The sequence below is a fragment of the Cervus canadensis genome, chromosome X (assembly GCF_019320065.1).
Source record: "Cervus canadensis isolate Bull #8, Minnesota chromosome X, ASM1932006v1, whole genome shotgun sequence".
In the NCBI taxonomy this organism is placed as follows: Eukaryota; Metazoa; Chordata; class Mammalia; order Artiodactyla; family Cervidae; genus Cervus; species Cervus canadensis.
In genome coordinates, this window is record NC_057419.1 from 37,316,120 (window position 1) to 37,335,894 (window position 19,775).

At 40.9% G+C, this 19,775-nt stretch overlaps 1 protein-coding gene across 8 annotated transcripts in view; it reads right to left on the reverse strand.

The window, feature by feature from the left end:
* NHSL2 (NHS like 2) overlaps window positions 1–19,775 on the reverse strand; it is a 302,146-nt gene that overhangs the window by 224,080 nt on the left and 58,291 nt on the right. The gene's annotated exons all lie outside the window — the stretch shown is intronic.

The following is a 19,775-nucleotide window of genomic DNA, read 5'->3' on the forward strand; positions in this document are numbered from 1 at the left end:
CCTCTTTCTGAGTTTCTTGAGGTTATCTTCTATGATCTTCTCTAGAATAAAGAATGTTAACATCTTCCTTTGTTGGAGGTTTTAGTTCTATAAGCTCAGTCTGACTCTTTGTGACCCCATGGACTATACCGTCCATGGAATTCTCCAGGCAAAAATACTGGAGTGGGTAGCCATTTCACTTCTCCAGGAGATCTTCCCAACCCAGGGATCAAACCTGGGTCTCCCACTCTGCAGGCAGATTCTTTACCAGCTGAGCTATCAGGGAGCCTCTTGATGAAAGTGAAAGAGGAGAGTGAAAAAGTTGGCTTAAAACTCAACATTCAGAAAATTAAGATCATGGCATACAGTCCCATCACTTCATGCCAAATAGATGGGGAAACAATGGAAACAGAGAGAGACTTTATTTTGGGGGGCTCCAAGATGACTGCAGATGGTGACTTCAGCCATGAAATTAAAACTTGCTTGCTCCTTGGAAAAAAATCTATGACCAACCTAGACAGCATATTGAAAAGCAGAGACATTACTTTGCCAACAAAGGTCTGTCTACTCAAAGCTATGGTTTTTCCAGTAGTCATGTATGGATGTGAGAGTTGTACTATAAAGAAAGCTGAGTGCTGAAGAACTGATGCTTGTGAACTGTGTTGGAGAAGACTCTTGAGAGTCCCTTGGACAACAAAGAGATCAAACCAGTCAATCCTAAGGGAAATCAGTCCTGAATATTCACTGGAAGGACTGATGATGAAGCTGAAACTCCAATACTTTGGCCACTTGATGCGAAGAACTGACTCATTGGAAAAGACCCTGATGCTGGGAAAGATTGAAGGTGGAAGGAGAAGGGGACGACAGAGGATGAGATGGTTGGATTGCATCACCGACTCGATGATGACATGAGTTTGGGCAAGCTCCAGGAGTTGGTGATGGACAGGGAAGCCTAGCGTGCTGCAGTCCATGGGGTCGTAAAGCATCGGACAGTACTGAGCACTGAACTGAACTGTAGTTCTATAAACTGCTCAAAGATATTATGTATATACCTTGAGGTGGAACCAGGATCCTGCCCCAAGGCTGTACTGTTGTTTCTAGGCTGCTCCTCCCTTGTCTCTGCATCCCCTCCTTTCTCTGACTAGCAACTGTTTGAAAGGCTTCCATGTCCAGGAGCCCCTCAGGGTCCTAGTTCAGTTTCAATACCAGTCATATTGGATGAATAATTCCATCCCAAATAAATCACATTCTGAGGTACTGGGGGTTAGGACTCCAATATATCTTTGTAAGGGACATAATTCAACACATAACAACAGGTAACTATAGTTATACAATTATAAAATAATAAAAATGCTCATTTATTCTCGTTTTTTAACTGGTTTTAAAATCAATTATATAAAACAATATGTATATGATGTATTATTTGGGCTGTAACATGTAGACAAGGGCTTCCCAGGTGGCACTGGTGGTAAAGAACCTGCCTGCCAAAGCAGGAGACATAAGAGCCAGCGGTTTGATCCCTGGGTTGGGAAGATCCCCTGGAGGAGGGCATGGCAACCCACTGCAGTATTCCTGCCTGGAAAATCCCATGGACAGAGGAATCTGGTGGGCTACAGTCCATTGGGTCACAAAGAACTGGACATGACTGAAACGACTTAGCAGCAGTTAGATGTAGACAAGTAAAATATTTACCAATAAGACCAGAGAGGAAGTGGGTGGACTCAAGGCTATATCAGACTAAGGAAAAGACTCAAGATAGAAACTCAGATCCGCAGGAACAAATGAATAAAATTAAAAATGTATTAATTTTAGGGTTATAAATAAATTTTAGCAAGGGGACGAATTTGTAAATATGGACTCCATGAATTATAAGAATCAACTGCATATATGAGTTACATTTCTATATGCCACTGGAACTAAGTTAGTATAAATCTGAAGCTGTTTTTATATGGTAAGCCTGAGAGCAACAATAACTCAAAAATATAGTGTCAAAATCATTTAAAAATTAAAATGCTACATTAGAAAATATGTACTTAGTATGAAAGAATGCAATATAGGAGGAATAAAGACATGAAGCAAAAAACCAAAAATTAAAATGGCAAATGTAAACACAACTATATTGATAATATATTAAATGTAAATGAATTAAACAATCCAATCAAAAGGTAGAAATTGTCAAACTGGATTAAAAAACAGTATAACAGTGTAACCATATGCTATCACATTTTAAATTTAAAGATGCAAATAGGTTAAAAGTGAAAGGATAGAAATATATATCACATAAACAGTAACTTCAAGAAAGCTAGAATGGCTATATTACTATCAGACAAAACAGACTTTAAAAGAAAAAAAAGTTACTAGAGATAAGGAGTGGCATTTTATAACAATGAAAGGATCTATCCAGAAGATAAGTAACAACTATAAACATATACACAACTAACAACAGAAACAAAATACAAGAAGCAAAAATTAACAAAAAATGAAGGGAGACAATTCAACAATAACATTGGAGACTTCAATACTCCACTTTTAATAATGGATAGAACTAGGCAGAATATCAACTTTACACCCTAAGCAATAGAAGAATAAGAGGAAACTAAACTCAAAACTAGCAGAAGGAAGGAAAAGTAAAGGTAAGAGCAGAGATAAATGAAGTAGACAATAGAAACAAAATAGAATTAGTTGCATCAAAAGCTGGTTCTTTGAAAAGATCAACAAAATTGACAAACTTCAGCCAGACTGACTAAGAGAAAAGAGAGAAGACTCAAATTACTAAAATCAGATATGAAAAAGGAGACATTACCACCAAACTTGTAGAAGTAAAAAGAATTATAAGAGAATACTATGAACAAATTGTACATAGTATTCTCTTGCACAGTTGTTACGAATTAGATAACCTAGATGTAATGGACAAATTCTCAGAAACACACAAACTACCAAAACTGACTGAAGAAGAAATTTAAATATCTGAATAGACTTACAACAAGTAAAGACATTTAAACAATAGTCAAAAAATCTCCCAATAAAGAAAAGTCCAGGGCTTCCCTTGTGGCTCAAATGGTAAAGAAAAATCCAGACCAGATTGTTACACTGGTGAATTCCACTAAACATCTAAGGAAGAACTAACATCAATCCTTCTCAAACTCATCAAAAAGTTAAAGAGGAGAGGGAGGGCACTTCCTAACTCACTCTATGAGGCCTGATTTCAAAGTCAAACACATCACAAGAAAACTACTGACCAAAATCCCTTATATAAATGCAAAAAATCTTCAAAAAAATACTAGCAAACCAAGTTTAGCAGTATACAGAGAGGACTGTGTACCAGGACCAAGTGAGATTTATTCCAGTAATGTGAGGGTGGCTCCATATATGAAAATTCCTATCATTATAAAACACCACATTAATACAGAATAAACGAAAGAGGGAACATGATTATCTCAAATAATGCAGAAAAAATTCTATGCATTTTCATGGTAAAAAAAACACTCAACAAATGAAGAATAAAAGGGAACTTTCAAAACAATATGGGGCATATGTGAAAAACTCACAGATAACATTGTATTCAGTGGTGAAAGACTAAAAGCTTTCTTCCCTAGATCAAGAACAAAACAACGAAGTTCTCTCTTGCCACTTCTATTCAAAGTCATACTGGAAGTTCTAGCCAGAGCATTCAGGTGAAAAAGAAAAAGAAAAATTCATTGACATAGGAAAGGAAGAAGTAAAACTAATTTTTTCTCAGATGGCATGATTTTACGCATACAAACTCCTTCAAAAAACACCAAAAAAGCTATTAGAGCTTAACAAATGAATTCAGCAAAGTTGCAGGATACAAGGCCAGCAAAGCGAAATCAGTTGTATTTCTATACATTGACAATGAACAATCCAAAAATAAAATTTAAAAAAATTTCATTTATAAAAATGAATAGCTTCAAATAGAGTAAAGTACTTAGGCATAAATTTAACCAAGGGATTTTCCTGGTGGCCCAGTGGTTAAGAATTCACCTGCTAGAACACTCTTAGACATAAATTGAGGCAAGATCCTCTATGACCCACCTCCTACAGTAATGGAAATAAGCAGAAATAAACAAGTGGGACCTAATTAAACTTAAAAGCTTTTGCACACAAAGGAAAATATAAACAAGATGAAAAGACAACCCTCAGAATGGGAGAAAATAATTGCAAATGAAGCAACTGACAAAGGATTAATCTCCAAAATATACAAGCAGTTCATGCAGCTTAATATCAGAAAAACAAACAACCCAATCAAAAAATAGGCAGAAGACTTAAACAGACATTTCTCCAAAGAAGACACACAGATGGCCAATAAACACATGAAACAATGCTCAACATCACTTATTATTAGAGAAAAGCAAATCAAAACTACAATGAGGTATCACCTCACACTGATCAGAATGGCCATCATTTTAAAAATCTACAAACAATAAATGCTGGGGAGGGTGTGGAGAAAAGGGAGCCCTTTTGCATTGTTGGTAGGAATATAAATTGATATAGCAACTATGGAGATCACTATGGAGATTCCTTTAAAAACTAGGAATAAAACTATCACATGACCCAGCAGTCCCACTACTGGGAATATACCCTGAGAAAAGCATAACTTAGAAAGACACAGGTATCCCAATGTTCATTGCAGGACTATTTACAATACCCGGGACATGGAAGCAACCTAGATGTCCGCTGACAGGTGAATGGATAAAGAAGTTGTGATACATGTGTACAATGGAATATTATTCAGTCCAAAAAAGGAAAGAATTTGAGTAAGTTCTAGTGAGGTGGATGAACCTAGAGCCTGTTATACAGAGTGAATTAAGTCAGAAAGAGAAAAATAAATACTTTATATTAACACATACATATGGAATCTAGAGAGATTTCTAGGAGGCTCAGTGGTAAAGAATCTGCCTGCAATGCAGGAAATGCAAGAGACTTGGGTTTGACCCCTGGGTTGGGAAGATCCCCTGGAGGAGGAAATGGCAACCTACTTCAGTATTCTTGCCTGGAAAATCCCATGGATAGAGGAGCCTGGTGGCCTATACAGTCCATGGGGGCGCATAGAGTCGGACATGACTGAGCAACTGAACAGACACAACACACATGGAATCTAGAAAACATGGTACTGATTAACCTATTTGCAGGGCAGGAATAGAGACACAGACATAGAGAATGGACTTGTTGACACAGCAGGAGAAGGAAAGGGTGAGACAAATTGGGAGAGTAGCATTGAAATATATATATATTATCTTATATAAAATTAATAGCTAGTGGGAAGTTGCTGCATAACACAGGGAACTCAACTCAGTGCTCTATGACAACTTAGAGGAGTGGGATGGGGTGGGGAGTGAGAAGGATGTTCAAGAGGGAGGGGACATATGAACACTTAGGGCTGATTCACATTGTTGTAAGACAGAAACCAACACAATATTGCAAAGCAATTATCCTCCAATTAAAAGTTAAAAAAAAAGAAAACAAAACAAAAGAATCTGCCTGCCAATGCAGGGGACAGGGGTTCAATCCCTGGTTCAGGAAGATTTCACATGCCACAGGGCGACTAAGCCCATTTGCACAACTACTGAGCCCCCACTCTAGACCCTGCAAGCCACAACTACTGAAGCCCACACACCATAGAGCTTGTGCTCCACAACAAAGAGAACCCACCACAAGGAAAAGCCCATGCACCACAACTAGAGAGTAGGCCCCACTTGCCACAACTACAGAAAGCTCACATACCACAACAAAGACCCAGCACAACCAAAAATAAATAAGTAAATAGGTAAATAAATAAATAAAATTTAAAAAATTTAACCAAAGAGGTGCAAGACTTATACACTGAGAATTATAAAATGCTGAAGAAAGAAATCAGAGAAGCACAAATAAATGAAAATACATTGTGTGTTCATGGATTGAAAGCCTTAAGATATCAATACTACCCAATGTGACCTACAAATTCAACACAATCCCTATTAAAATTTCAACAGCTTTTTCTCTTTTGCATAAATAGAAGAGCTAATTCTAAAACTCATAAAGACTTCCAGGGGACCCCAAATAGCCAAATCACTCTTGAAAACCAACAGCAAAGTTGGAGGGCTCACTTCCAGATTTCTAATCATATTAGAAAGCTACACTAATCCAACACCATACTATACTGGCATGAAGACAGACATATAGTCAAATGGAATACAATTGAGAGTGCAATAATAAACCCAAACATACATGGACAACTGATTTTAAAAAGAGTGTCACCACCACTCAATGGGATAAATATAGTCTTTTCAACAAATGGTGCTGGAACAACTGTATAGCCACAAGCAAAAGAATAAAGTTGAACTCCTACTTCATACCACAATACAAAAATTAATTCAAAATGGATTAAAGACCAAAATATGAGAGCTAAAATTATAAAGTTATTACAAGAAAACATAGAGGTAAATCTCCATGATTACGGATTTAGCAATGGATTCTTAGATATGACAGTAAAAGGATAAGCAACAAAAGAAATAATAAACTGGACTTGATAAAAATTTTTTGTGTATCAAAAGTAACCAAAAGAGAGTGAAAGGACAACTCACAGAATGGGGAAAATATCTGCAAGCTATATATCTGATTAGGGTCTAGTATCCAGAATATACAAAGAATAATTACAACTCAGCAATAAAAAGACAAGTCACCCAATTTTAAATGGGCAAAGGATTTGAATACATAGTTCTCCAAAAAATATATATAAATGGCCAACAAACAAATGAAAAGATGCTTAACATCATAACTCATTAGGGATATGCAAATCAAAAGTACAATGCCCACAGTTCAGTTCAGTTCAGTCCCTCAGTTGTCTCTGACTTTTTTCAACCCCATGGACTGCAGCATGCCAGGCTTTCCTGTCCATCACCAACTCCCGGAGTTTACTCAAACTCATGTCCATTGAGTCGGTGATGCCATCCAACCATCTCATCCTCTGTCGTCTCCTTCTCCTCCTGCCCTCAATCTTTACCAGCATCAGGGTCTTTTCCAATGAGCCAGTTCTTTGCATCACGTGGCCAAAGTATTGGAGTTTCAGCTTCAACATCAGTCCTTCCAATGAATACTCAAGACTGATTTCCTTTGGGATGGACTGGTTGGATCTCCTTGCAGTCCAAGGGACTCTCAAGAGTCTTCTCCAAGAGGGTGTGGAGAAAAGGGAACCCTCTTACACTGTTGGTGGGAATGCAAACTAGTACAGCCGCTATGGAGAACAGTGTGGAGATTTCTTAAAAAACTGGAAATAGAACTGCCATATGACCCAGCAATCCCACTTCTGGCATACACACCGAGGAAACCAGATCTGAAAGAGACACGTGCACCCCAATGTTCATCACAGCACTGTTATAATAGCCAGGACATGGAAGCAACCTAGATGCCCATCAGCAGATGAATGGATAAGGAAGCTGTGGTACATATACACCATGGAATATTACTCAGCCATTAAAAAGAATTCATTTGAATCAGTTCTAATGAGATGGAAGAAACTGGAGCCCATTATACAGAGTGAAGTAAGCCAGAAAGATAAAGACCATTACAGTATACTAACGCATATATATGGAATTTAGAAAGATGGTAATGATAACCCTGTATGCAAAACAGAAAAAGAGACACAGATGTACAGAACAGACTTTTGGACTCTGTGGGAGAAGGCGAGGGTGGGATGTTTTGAGAGATCAGCATCGAAACATGTATATTATCTAGGGTGAAACAGATCACCAGCCCAGGTGGGATGCATGAGACAAGTGCTGGGGCCTGGTGCACTGGGAAGACCCAGAGGAATCGGGTGGAGAGGGAGGTGGGAGGGGGGATCGGGATGGGGAATACATGTAAATCCATGGCTGATTCATGTCAATGTATGACAAAAACCACTACAATATTGTAAAGTAATTAGCCTCCAACTAATAAAAATAAGTGAAAAAAAAGTCTAACAAGTAAAAAAAAAAAAAGTCTTCTCCAACACCACAGTTCAAAAGCATCAATTCTTTGGACCTCACCTTTCTTTATACTCCAACTCTCACATGCATACACGACTACTGGAAAAACCATAGCCTTGATTAGACTGACCTTTTTTGGCAAAGTAATGTCTCTGCTTTTTAATATGCTGTATAGGTTGGTCATAGTTTTTCTTCCAAGGAGTAAGCATTTTTTAATTTCATGGCTGCAGTCACCATCTGCAATGATTTTGGAGCCCAAGAAAATAGTCTGCCACTGTTTCCATTGTTTCCCCATCTATTCGCCATGAAGTGATGGGATGGATGCCATGATCTTAGTTTTCTGAATGTTGAAATTTAAGCCAACTTTTTCACTCTCCTCTTGCACTGTCATCAAGAGGCTCTTTATTTCTTCACTTTCTGCCATAAGGGTGCTGTCATCTGCATATGTGAGGTTATTGATATTTCTCCCGGAAATCTTGATTCCAGCCTGTGCTTCATCCAGTCCAGCGTTTCTCATGATATATTCTGCATATAAGTTAAATAAGCAGAGTGACAATATACACCTTTGACATACTCCTTTTCCTATTTGGAACCAGTCTGTTGTTCCATGTCCAGTTCTAACGGTTGCTTCCTGACCTGCATACAGATTTCTTAAGAGGCAGGTCAGGTGGTCTGGTATTCCCATCTCTTTCAGAATGTTCCACAGTTTGTGGTGATCCACACAGTCAAAGGCTTTGGCATAGTCAATAAAGCAGAAATAGATGCTGTTCTGTAACTCTCTTGCTTTTTCGATGATCCAGTGGTTGTTGGCAATTTGATCTCTGGTTCCTCTGCCTTCTCTAAAACCAGCTTGAACATCTGGAAGTTCAAGGTTCATGTAGTGTTGAAGCCTGGCTTGGAGAATTTTGAGCATTACTTTACTAGTGTATGAGATGAGTGCAATTGTACAGTAGTTTGAGCATTCTTCCAGTCCTATGGCCACTGCTGAGTTTTCCAAATTTGCTGGCATATTGAGTGCAGCATTTTCATAATATCATCTTTTTTTTCCTTTATTAATTTATTTACTTTTTCAGTGGGTTTTTCATACATTGATATGAATCAGCCATAGATTTACACGTATTCCCCATCCCGATCCCCACTCCCACCTCCCTCTCCACCCGATTCCTCTGGGTCTTCCCAGTGCACCAGGCCCGAGCACTTGTCTCATGCATCCCACCTGGGCTGGTGATCTGTTTCACCATAGATAATATACATGCTGTTCTCATAATATCATCTTTTAGGATTTGAAATAGCTCAACTGGAATTCCATTACCTCCACTAGCTTTGTATTGATGCTTCCTAAGGCCCACTTAACTTCACATTCCAGGATGTCTGGCTCTAGGTGAGTGATCATACCATTGTGATTATCTGGGTCATTAAGATCTTTTTTGTATGATTCTTCTGTGTATTCTTGCCACCTATTCTTAATATCTTCTGCTTCTGTTAGGTCCATAGCATTTCTGACCTTTATTGAGCCCATCTTTGCATGAAATGTTCCCTTAATATCTCTCATTTTCTTGAAGAGATCTCTAGTCTTTCCCATTCTATTGTTTTCCTCTATTTCTTTGCACTGATCACTGAGGAAGGCTTTCTTATCTCTCCTTGCTATTCCTTGGAACTCTGCATTTAAATGGGTATATCTTTCCTTTTCTCCTTTGCTTTTCACTTTTCTTCTTTTCACAGGTATTTGTAAGGCCTCCTCAGATAGCCATTTTGCTTTTTTGCATTTCTTTTTCTTGGTGATGGTCTTGATCCCTGTCTCCTGTACAATGTCACGGACCTCCGTCCATAGTTCATCAGACACTCTGTCTATGAGATCTAGTCCCTTACATCTATTTCTATTTCTCACTTCCACTGTAACAATGCCCACAGGGATGGTTATAATCAAAACAAAACTCAGTAGCATGTATTGAAAAGGAGACAGAGAAATGGTACAGCCACTTTGGAAAACAGTTTGGCAGTTCCTTGAAAGATTAGTTACCACATAACCCAGAAATTCCACTCCTAGTTCCAAAGAGAATTGACAACATATATCCATACAAAAACTTGCCAATTCAAAGGTCTTCATATGATGAATGGATAAACAAAATATGGTATATCCATACAACTGAATATATTTCAGCAAAAATAAAGGAATGAAATACTAATACATCCAACATTATGGATGAATCTCAAAAACGTTATGCTAAGTGAAAGAAGCCATTTACAAAAGAAGACATATTATATACTATTATTCATTTGAAATATCCTGAACAGGCAACTCCAGAGAGGTAGAAGGCAGAGTAAATCATTGCCTGGTACTGGCGAGGGGAGGGGTAGGGGAGAGTGAGGGATTGGGAGTGATGGCTAAAGGGTACGATATTTATTTATTTATTTTTTTACTTTTATTTTTTATTTTTTATTAGTTGGAGGCTAATTACTTCACAACATTTCAGTGAGTTTTGTCATACATTGATATGAATCAGCCATAGAGTTACACGTATTCCCCATCCCGATCCCCACTCCCACCTCCCTCTCCACCCGATTCCTCTGGGTCTTCCCAGTGCACCAGGCCCGAGCACTTGTCTCATGCATCCCACCTGGCTGGTGATCTGTTTCACCATAGATAATATACATGCTGTTCTTTCGAAACATCCCACCCTCACCTTCTCCCACAGAGTTCAAAGTCTGTTCTGTACATCTGTGTCTCTTTTTCTGTTTTGCATATAGGGTTATCGACGATATTTATTTTAAGGGTAATGAAAGTATTCTAAAAATGATTGTGGTGATGGTTACACAACTCTTTAAATATAGTAAGAACCTTTGAACTGTACACTTTAAGTGGGAGAATTTTATGGTATATAAATTACATCTCAATAAAACTGCTAAAAATAATTAAGACCAGGCTACATTTTTGGTAGAAATATATTCCACAAATATACTAGCCCTGACTCTTGTACAGGCAACAAATATTTGTGGATTAAAATTGCTTAGGGTAAATGGCTCCTCTCTGGGGGCTACCCTTGGCCAACTTCCTAGTCTTGAGGAGGTGAACAGAGCTGTGGCTGCATAGCTATAGAACTGTGGGCAGGTGAAAACCCAGAGGCTCCATTTACACCTTCTTCATGATCCTTTGGCACCTTCTAGACCCCTCCATTCTGGAATTGAAGCCTTCAGTTTTCTTTTCCATCACTGATCAATTTATTCCCCATGGAGGCACACTCTGGCCTAGTGCTTGCCTAACTCTTGCATTTACCCTTTTTTTTCCCCATTGTACGGTCCCTAGATTTCAATATTTGTAATTAGTTTTATGACTCTTAGCCTTTAGACTCTGCAGCTGAGAGAAGTTAGGAGACCTGGGCTCAAAGTTCACTTTCCTAGCTGTGTGCCCTTGGCAGGTCACTTAAACTCAGCTTCCGCGAAGTGAAAACAACAACTCCTACTTTATAAAGTTGTTTTGAAGACTCAATGAGATACTATATTCAAAAGCGTCTGCTGAATTGAATCCAACATCCTGTCTCATGTCAAGTGAAACTATTCAGTTTACCACTTAATAGCAGCTAACTTCCTTTAGACAGAAATTAGGAAACAGGGAAAAAGGCAGAGAGCAGAGAAAGGGCTGGATTATCTTCCCAGGCACATGCCTATGGATAACACAACCAGGAATGTTGCTATCTAACTCCTCACTCTGTAGTTTGGGGACAGCCCAGTGAGCAACCTCATAAAACATGATGGTCTCTCCCCCTGTCCCCAGTCGGCCCCACTGCTGCCCAGCAATGGCCTATCTCAGACATATAAATGATGGATGAAGTGAGCCAGCAACTGTTATTCCCTGTGTGGCTTTCTCCCAACCCAGGACCCTTATTGTTTCTAGCAATGTGATGAGCTGGGAAGGAAAACTTTTATGAGAAAACTATTACCAGACCATCAGGATTGGCCACTACTTCCGGCTTGGGCTAGCCAAGGGTCCAGCTAAATCCATTTGGCTACCTGGGGGCTCAGATGAAGGTGTGATGGGAAAGGGGTGTTCAACTCCTCAGCTCTACAGACTCTGGGATTAACAGTGATTTGCAGTTCTCTGAGCTCTCTGAGGATATCCTCAGGGAGCTTTCTGGCCCGAAGCCTGCTGCTGGGGCCTGGAATGCAGCCTACCCTCACTCCCCACCCACGGCACATAAACATTCATGATCCACTATAGAAATCCTAGTGCCTATTCAAGATCAGCTTGAATGTCACCTCAAGCAGGAAGTTTTCTCTGGAGCCCCTTCCCCCACCACTGCCAGATGTGAGCCTCTCTCTTCTCCATCTCTTCATTGTTCCTCTCCTAAGGCATTTATCATGTTCTGTCGTGTGTAATGGTTATTTATGTGTTTGTCTTATTCCTCCTTCTTTATTATAGTCAGGGATAGGGGCCAGTTCACCTCTGTACCCCTCACAGTGTCTGCCATGGAGTAAGAGTTCATTCATTTAGTCAACAAATATTTACCTACCACCAATGTTAGGTACTTGCTGAATACTCAGGAATTAGACACCCTGGGCCTGTTGGAACACTGCTACCACCTCATGTTCCCCTTAGCTGAGAAGTGTCCCCAAGGTACTCTTTTCCCACTTAACCCTGGGTGTGGTATGCAGGGGGGTGGTCTCTCAAAGGAGGGGAAATAACTTACCCTCCTCCTTTCCTCCAGGGAGCTATAAAAGATGCAGCTGCCAGGAGCATGTGCTTGTTCCGAAGTGACTGTGTGCAGCTCAGCCCAGCACTACTCCACCCCAGCCCATACCAGGCCCCCTTGGAGGGCTGTATCCTTGGGGCAACAAATGAGATATAGAGTCCCAGATAGAGCTCCTTCCTAATTCCAATATTTCCATCCTTTCCCACCAGCCCCATGCACCCCTCTCCAAGGGTTACTGAACATTTGCCCCACACATGGTCGGAGGAGACTGCATACAATGAATTACATGCCCAGAGAGTTTCTGCTTTCTGGAAACTCTAGTCTAAGAAAATGTAAATTTCCTCTTCTATGGCTTGATCTGGTGATTTAGGAGGGCAGCGGAGACCATTCTTTTGCTCCTTATCCCCACCAGAGGCCTTTAGAGGTGAGCTATGGCTCCCGACTGAGCCAGGAGGAAAGCAGCACTATCTTCTGGGTTCAAGGACCCTAACTCATCCAAGCAACATGGAAAGAATTAAGCATTTACTCTTGAGAATATTATCTTTGAATGGAGTATGGAGCAGTGCCCAGAGCACTGGATTAGGAGTCAGGGCTGGATTCACATCTCAGCTTAACTATTTATTAACTATGAGCAGATTATCTCTCCTTTCTGAGCTTCAGTTTCCTCATCTGTAAAATAGGATTAATAATCCACTCAAAATCCTGCAGCACTCCAGTCATCAGCCAGGAACCTGCCAAGAATGTAATTTAAGGCATGAGAAAACAAAGAAGAGTGATTCCACTTCTTTTATACAGTTCTTTTAAAAATTGCCATCTAGAAAAGTTTGTCATAGAAATGTCCTGTAATGACAGGAACCTTAGAGAGATCTTGTCCAACAATCTCATTATAATGATGGAAAAACTGAGGTTCAGAGAGAGTAAAGCCTGCCTCAGGTCACCCAAACAAAACAGTACCTGATGAATGTCCCTCTAACAAGCACAATAAAAACTAGCTTTTGCGAAGAACCAACTTCTGAGGGGCTATTGGCCCCAGTACCCAAAAGCCAAAGCCACAGCTTCTGAGAGTTTTCTAACCTAAGAAGAGCTGGTCACCGATAGACCTATGTTCTTTGCCCCAGTTTAGGCTATGAAGAAAGATTAAAGGTGACCAACAAGAAGAAATTTGGCGACAATGGAAATGTTCATTATCTTGATCATCATGATGAGTTTATGTGTGCATACATATATCAAAACTCATCAGTCTTTAAATATGTGTAATTTACTGGCAGTCAAATGTACCTCAGTAACAAGAAGAATTTAGCAGGGCCTGAATAATGCTAATGAAGCTACAAAGTAGCTTTGTTGTTCAAGATCAGCATTCCTTCCACTTTGTTTCATGGAGGCACCACAGGCAGCTTTCTTGGAAGTTGTCATATCTGGGCCCCCTGGGGGCCTGTGGCTCCTCTCTGCTGCTCGGTGGTTGCAGAGTATGGGACCCACCCAGCATGGTCCTCAGGCTGTATCCTGTTCTTTGGCTCACCCCTGGGTGACATGGCAGCCAGTCAGGGATAGCCGCAGAACTAACTTTTCTGAATTCTTTCTCCCTAAAGATTCTCGGGAAACCTGCAGCTTGAATTAAATAAAAAGTCAAAAAATTTAGGAGTCAATGCATGCATACACGCATGCACACTCAGTCATGTCTGACTCTTTGAGACCCCATGGACTGTATAGCCCACCAGGCTCTTCTGTCTATGGAATTTTCCAGGCATGAATACTGGAACAGTTTAGCATCTTCTTCTCCAGGGGATATTCCCTACACAGGGATCGAACCCACATCTCTTGTGTCTCCTTCATTGACAGACGAGTTCTTTACCAGCTGAGTGATGAAACTAGTTAAGTCATTTGAAAGAATCACCTATAGCTATCTCACTTCCACTCCATGTCATCTTCCCTCACAGCTCCCTGAGGGGACATATATGTGGTACCTAAGATTAGCTTCCAAGCTGCAGAATTGGCTTTTTATTTCTTTGTTTCCCCAGTTCAACAAATAATTTTTGAGAATTTACCTATGTGCAAGATTGGGCCTTTTGGAAAACGAAGATGCTTAAGCCACTTCTCTGATCGCCACGTGCACTCTCAGCCTGGGACACAGTGGGCAAAATGTGATGCATGCCATGAAGGCTCTGTGAGGGCTGGAGCATTGCAAAAAGGGAGTGTGCTTGCTTTCACCCAGGGCCATGTGGGAGCTTTCATAGGATGGTACCATAGAGCTGAGTCCTAAAAGATAAGTCATTGTCCCTTAACAATATGAAATGGCATTTGGAGGGTGTTTTACAAATTCCCTGGTGGCTCAGATGGTAAAGAATCCACCTGCAATGAAGAAGACCTGGGTTCTATTCCTTCACTGTTAAACTTCTTAAGATCTCTTTTTTTCTTCACCATCTTGACCTCAGACACGCCATCATTTCTCAGACACTTCAATGCACTGTTGTCTGAATCCTTCCCTACACCTCCACTGAACAGTTTTCTAGAAGGGTGGCAAATAGATTTCAGCTTGTTGGCAACTCTGACTGATTGACAGTAACTGCTTGGGGTACTGTGTTGAGAAGGATTCTGAGGCTGTATCTAGGTTCAGCAGGAAAATATGCCCAAACCAGTTTGTCATGTAACCCATGGGTAGGCAGGGTGAGGGCTGGAGGGATGTAGTGATACATGTCTTATATTTTCTAGTCCTGCCTTAGGACACTTAGGGGCTACCCAGGGGCACCCCTGGACACTTAAGGGCTTCCTAGGTGGCACTAGTGGTATAGAATCTGCCTGCCAATGGAGGATACTAAGAGATGCAGGTTTGATTCCTGGGTTGGGGAGATCCCCTGGAGGAGGGCATGGCAACCCATTCTAGTATTCTTGCTTGGACAGAGGAGCCTGGTGGGTGACAGTCCATGGGGTCACAAAGAGTTGGACATGACTAAGTGACTAACATTTTCTTTCACTTACATTTTCCAAAGAGGTTTTCATATAATTCTGTCTCATCATACAACCATTTTAAAAGGTAGGTGGGCTGTAGCATCACGCCCATTTTAGAGACAAGGAAACTGAACCTCATGGGGGATGAGCCTGGGAGGTATGACATTCAACCCAGGGCTACAGATCTAACCTTTCTTACTACTCCATGAAGCTGCTTAATAGGCAGAGGCAGGAACAGCAATAAGGCTAGAAAGCCATGGGTCTTTGGGCCATGACGGGTATTTTGGTCAGCAGGAAAATAAGGATTATGTAAGGAAGCAGTGGATGACAAGACTGGGAATGAAGCTTGGGACCCACTTGTTGATAGCTTTCAATGCCAGGCTAAGGGTCTGTGTATTTATCACCTATGTTTTATAAGAATAATGGTAGATGTTAACTAGACTTATTGTGGTGATCATTTTGCAACATATACAAACGCTGAATCATTAGGTTGTACCTCTAACATTGGTTGTACATATAACCAATACAATGTTATATGTCAATTATATCTCAATTATAAAAAGAAAAGGAAAATATAAAAACAATGTATATATAACTGAAATGGCAATCCACTCCAGTATTCTTGTCTGGAGAATGTCATGAACAGTATGAAAAGGCAAAAAGATATGACACTGGAATATGAGCCCCCCAGGTCAGAAGATGTCCAGTATGTTACTGGGGAGAGCAGAGGGGAATTACTAATAGCTCTAGAAAGAATGAGGTGGCTGGACCAAAGTTCAAATGATGCCCAGTTGTGGATGTGTCTAGTGGTGAAAGTCTGATGGTATAAAGAACAATACTGCACAGGAACATGGAATGTCAGGTTGATGAATCAAGGTAAATTGGACATGGTCAAGCAGGAGATGGCAAGAATGAACATTGACATTTTAGGAATTGGTGAACTAAAATGGATGGAAATGGGTGAACTTAATTCATATGACCATCATATAACCCGAGATATGCAGATGACAGAACTAAAGAGCCTCTTGATGAGGTTGAAAGAGGAGAGTGAAAAAGTTGGTTTAAAACTCAACATTCAAAAAACTAAGATCATGGCATCTGGTCCCACACTTCACGGCAAATAGAAGGGGAAGAAGTAGAAGTCATGACAGATTTTATTTTCTTGGGCTCAAAAAACACTGCAGACAATGACTACAGCCATGAAATTAAAAGACACTTGCTCCTTGGAAGGAAAGCTTTGACAAACCTAGACAGTGTATTAAAAAGCAGAGACATCACTTTGCCAACAAATGTCCATATAGTCAAAGCTACAGTTTTTCTGGTAGTCATGTATGGATGTGAGAGTCGGACCATAAAGAAAGTTGAGCTCCAAAGAATTGATGCTTCCGAACTGTGGTGCTGGAGAAGACTCTTGAGAGTCCTTTGGACAGCAAGGAGATCAAACCAGTCAATCCTAAAGAAGATCAACCCTGAATATTCATTGGAAGGACTGATGCTGAACCTGAAGCTCCAATACTTTGGCCACATGATGCAAAGAGCTGACTCATTGGGAAAGACCCTGATACTGGGAAAGATTGAAAGTAAAAGGAGAAGGGGGCGGCAGAGGATGAGATGGTTATATAGCATCAGCGACTTAATGGACACAATTTGAACAAACTCCAGGAGATAGAAGAGGACAGATGAGCCTGGCATGCTACTGTCATGGGGTCACAAAGAGTCAGACACAACTTAACACCAACAAGAATGACTTAGCTGTACAGTTATACTGTACAAGTTTGCTGTACAACAGTATAAATCAACTATACTTCAATAAAATAAATTTAAAAAAAGAATTGGGTTAGAATTAGTTCTTGGAATGGAAGTGGGGACCAAGTCAATGATGTATGTAAGAAGCTTCCTTCGCTTTGCTTTTAGGCCCCCAACAAAATAAACAAATGACATTAGGGTGACCCCAGTCCCAGCCATGAGTAGATTTCCAGAGAAGGCACAAGGAGACGTTCATCCAGGTTAAATAACAAAAGCCATTTCCTTTGGAGCAGCTTGCTTTCCAGCTCCCATGGAGGGGGCAGTAAGGTCAGGGAGCAGAAGGCAGTGAGAGAGAGCAGGAAGATAAACGGAGGGCCAGGAAGGGAAGACAGGCTCCAGGCTACATCCTGACAGCCTGCGGGGCCCAGCCTGAGGCTTTCCAGAGGTGTTCTCGCCAGTTTCCCACTAGAACAAATTCAACTTTAATCAACTGTTTTCCCCCTCCAGCTCATTGTTGTTGCAGGCAAAAGAGAAAGCCCTTGTGTTGAGACCTTTTGCTAGTTTTCCCAACAGCAGCGGCAGCAGCATGCATGGGGCAGAATAGGGCAGGCCCCCATGGAGACAGTGCAAAGCTCATGTGAGTCAGGGAATCTGGGGCAAATTACTGAACTTCTCTGAGCCTCAGTTTCCTCAAGTATTAAAGAATACCTGATGGACTGGCAGGAGAATTCAAAGAGCTCAATCAGATGAAAGCCCGGTGCAGTGCCTGGCTTCTGGGAGGGACTCAATAGATGCTAGCTTCCTCAGTTCCTTCCCCTTGTGCCTAGAATGACTGCCAGGGGATGCCCATGACACAGTGGAACAAGATGTCATCTCGTGAGCAAAAGCATCCAAGTCGAGTGTAGATTTCTTTAGGCCAAACAACGTTTAAGAATGTGTCCCAAGTCATGTTTTAGGAGGATAAGCACTAGTGGGATCATGTATATTAAAAAAGGAAAAGATTAGAAAAATCCTCCTTCCGGAGAGTCTAGGCAGGGGTTGGGAGGTAAACTATTAAGTGGAAGAGATTCAACCAAAGCAGAGTAATCTGAGGTTTAATCACCACCACTTCCTCCCTGAATTTCAGCAAAGAAAGCATTAGAGGAAGCTAATGAGAAAACAAAACACAGTCAATGGCCTAGTTATCCATGCACATAGAGGAGACTATTAGTAGATCTAATAGATGTAATTGATTAGTAAATCTATTCTAGGTTTGCCAGCCACCAGAGATCCAGAAATAGGAAGGCTCCCAGAACCAAATGCTGGTGAATCCTGTCACACAGTCCTGGTAACTGTCTGCTCATAATGCTCTTTTTAGAAAGGCAGGTCACTCTAAGGCAGTGTGTCCCAATCTCCAGTCATCTGTGGGTTACCTTCCTGATTTTTATCATTAGCTACATACCACCTGAACTATTACTTAACACATATTTTCCTTTAAATTTCTCACTCTTTCACTCAAAGAAACTGTGTATCAGTCATGTAAATTGGAAAACCACTACAGTGTGTGCTAAATTAAAGGAAACCATGAAAACACATTGCTATTAAAATAAAAATATTTATTCATGTCCCATCTTAAAGCATGAACTGTACCCCTACTCCCAGAGCAAGACAGGCCCACTTTGGGAAGCTGACTCTAAAGAATAAGATAATTGCCTTGAGGATGAAGCCTGCTCCAAGATACTCCCAGCAGCTGAGCTTCTGCTCAAACAGAAAACCATGCTGGAGTGGGAAGGCTCTGATGAACAGCTGATTTGGAACATGGTGCCTTGGGTCTTGCCCTGGAATCTCCTTTCAGATTATGGAAAGTTAGATGGTACCTAACCCTTAGGGATAGGCAGAGAGCTAGGCCAGAAGGCCAGCAGGTGAGGGAGCAGCTGCAGTGCCCTGGCTCTTGCTGGTTCAGACTGCATCCCTATCAGATCCAAAACCTGCACTCAGGAAACTTGTTTATTTAATAGGTTGCTAATTGTATTTTTTGTCTTTTTATACAGTTCATGAGATTCTCACGACAAGTATACTGGGGTGGTTTTGCCATTCCCTACTCCAGTGGATCTTGTTTTGTCAGAACTCTCCACTATGACCCATCCATCATGGGTGGCCCTACACAGCATGGCTCATAGCTTCATTGAATTATGCAAGCCCTTTGCCATGACAAGGCAGTGATCCCTGAAGGGGATCACAAATGGCATCACTGATGCAATGGACATGAACTTGGGCAAACTTCGGGAGATGGTGAGGGACAGGGAAGCCTGGTGTGCTGCAGTCCATGGGGTTGCAAAGAGTTGGACACAACTGGTTGACTGAACAGCCACAACAATTGTATTTTTACAATGATTTCCTTCTTCCTCTCCTGTAATATTTTATAAATTTCCTGTTGAGAATGCCAGATGTGGCTCTGGTCCTCAGGTGGGCT